The following is a 2603-nucleotide window of genomic DNA, read 5'->3' as shown; positions in this document are numbered from 1 at the left end:
ACTTGGACCTGTTCTACAACAAAATGTATATTATTTTGTTAAATGGAAAAAAACAGTTTAAAAACAACCCAGATTTTAACATGGCAAATGCTGCTTTCATCACAGCAACACAAGAGGGAAATGCGATGGGAATTAGAATAGTAAGTAGAAGATATCAGGGAGAGTAGCCTACGTAAAATACAACTTCACCTGACTTGGAAAAGTTGGAATGATGTATATATACAGGAGAGTAAGAAATAAGGAAGGGCTGGGAATTGTTTCAGCTTTATCTAAATACATTTTTTCGTTCCTTTGTGATCCGTAGCTGAGTTGCCTGCAATCCACAGCCTCTGATGCGGACACAGCCTCTGATGTGGACACAGCCTCTGATGTGGACATGGCTGATGCCCAGGACAATGCTCTGAGGATCCTGCTTGTCGGGAAGACGGGAAGTGGGAAAAGTGTGACGGCAAACACCATCTTCGGGGGAAAAAGTGTTCGACTCTAGGATTTCTGCCAAAGCTGTTAGCAAAACTTGTCAGGAAGCATCCGGGAAATGGAAAGGGAGAGACCTTCTCGGTGTTGACACCCCAGGGCTCTTCGACACCAAGGAGAACCTGAGCACCACCTGCATGGAAATCGCCGCTGTGTCCTCGCCTCCCGCCCCGGGCCTCACGCCAGCGTCTTGGTCGTGCAGCTGGGCTGCTTCACGGAGGAAGAGCAGAAAACCGTGGCGTTGATCAAGGCTGTGTTTGGGGAACCAGCCATGAAGCACATGATCATCTTGTTCACTCGCAAAGAGGAACTGGAGGACCGCGGCCTAAGCGACTTTGTGCGGGGTGCGGATGTAAAGTTACGAAGCATCATTTAGGAGTGTGGAGACCGCTGCTGTACCTTCAGTAACAGGAGTACAGACCGGGCTGAGAAGGAAGCTCAGGTGCGGGAGCTGGTGGAGCTGATAGAGAAGATGGTGCAGAACAACCAGGGGGCTTACTTTTCCGACGCCATATACAAGGACACAGAGGAAAAGCTGAGAAAGTGGGAGGAAGTCTTGAAGAAAATCTACACTGATCAGAAATAGAAATCCAAAAGTGGAAGAGGAGTGTGCTCAGGCATGCAGGAAAAAGAGAGAAAAATTAAATTACTAAAGATGGAATACGAAGAAAAACTAAGAAATGTTAGGGAGGAGGCCCAAAACAATACTTTTAGCCATAAACATGATGGAGATATGAATTTGCTTTTAAAAGTATTTCATTTGTTCAGGAAGTAACTATTTTTTCGCAATTTACTATGGTTAGTGGAGCATCTCTCCAGCTCACTCCCAAGCACTCTCCATGCCTGCCCCTCCCCACAAACACCAAGAAATTCAAGAAATTACAAAATTGCTAAGTTTGAGCCCTTGTTCACTGGGCATGGTTTTAAGACTCAAATGGAAGGAATTTGAAGGCCGAAAGGCATCCTGTACTGAGTGTTGACACTACCTGTGAAGCACATTACACGGGCCCCTTGTGAGCATTTCGTAACTGTCAGTAAATTATCCAGTTACCCCAGCGGCATTGTTCTCTGGTTTCCGAGAGACGAGTTGATAAGTGTTCGTTGTTTCAAGCCACTAAGTTTTGGGGTAATTGGTTACACGGCAGTGGATAACTAGTACAAGATGTATGTTTGTTTATGCATATATAGAAAATATGTCTTTACATACTGGCCACTGCACTTGCCGCTGGGGAAAGAATTTCAGATTCTGGGGATCAGGGTGGGAGGAGACTTACTTTTTACTATAGATCCTTTGATCTATTTCAGTATATTGTTCATTCAACAAACAAACAAAGAGACAAATAATAACATTTGTAATATCCTCCAATAAACAATAATTCCAAAGGCCCATTTCAAAGAACAATTGCCCGAGTCTCCTATTTTTCTCCGCTTTCCTTTTCTAGGTGCCAACTTAAAATTCTCCTGCCTATAAATTCAAACAGCTCTGTGTCAGAAATGTTCCAGTTCCCCCTGCAGATCCACTCTCTTCCCTTTTCGGTCCTTCTTTGGCCGGGGACCACCTCACTGGGCTCCATTGTTCTCTGTCTGTCTCTCAGGCCCCACCAGTGGGGCGGCCAGCAGAGGATCTGTGGGAGCTAGAGAACTAGATGCGGGAATTTGTCTCCTGGATCCCTCTCTAGCTGGTCCGATCTGAGCAGATGCCACCTCCAACCCAAGGCCCAGCCACAGGCATCAGGGGCTCTCAGATCTGACCAGTAAAATATACCCGTGTAGGAGTGTTGTCACGCCAAGCCTGTGGTGTATCTGCAGTAAAACTTTTGACTGTTCTCTGGGGTCACAGCTTGACCTGGGAATGAATTTTAGGTTTCAAAAATGCCCCAGTCTGGTGATTAGGGTCAATGGTAAATCTGTAAGAGGTAGCCATAAAATAAACAGACTAATTCTCTTTTGGCCCCCCTCACTCTAAGGTGCGTGCTACCAGAAGAGTTCCAGATGTATTGTGAGAAGGGGAAAGAGGGTTAGATCGCGTGCCTTAGCTCAAAGGGGGCAGATTTGAGTGTTGGTAATAATCTGACAAAACAACACAAAACCTTGTTAAAATAAAGTAATTGTTGAATATGGATGCATAG

General features: G+C 45.3%; 1 pseudogene; it reads left to right on the top strand.

Annotated features, from left to right (window-relative positions):
* The first annotated feature begins 376 nt into the window (after positions 1-376).
* LOC137228676 (GTPase IMAP family member 7-like) lies at positions 377-1070 on the top strand (annotated as a pseudogene).
* The last annotated feature ends 1533 nt before the right edge of the window (positions 1071-2603 follow it).

This window comes from Pseudorca crassidens, chromosome 8 (genome assembly GCF_039906515.1).
Source record: "Pseudorca crassidens isolate mPseCra1 chromosome 8, mPseCra1.hap1, whole genome shotgun sequence".
NCBI classification, from domain to species: Eukaryota; Metazoa; Chordata; class Mammalia; order Artiodactyla; family Delphinidae; genus Pseudorca; species Pseudorca crassidens.
The sequence above is the reverse complement of the archived record's forward strand: the minus strand, read 5'-3'. Positions and strand labels throughout refer to the sequence as shown.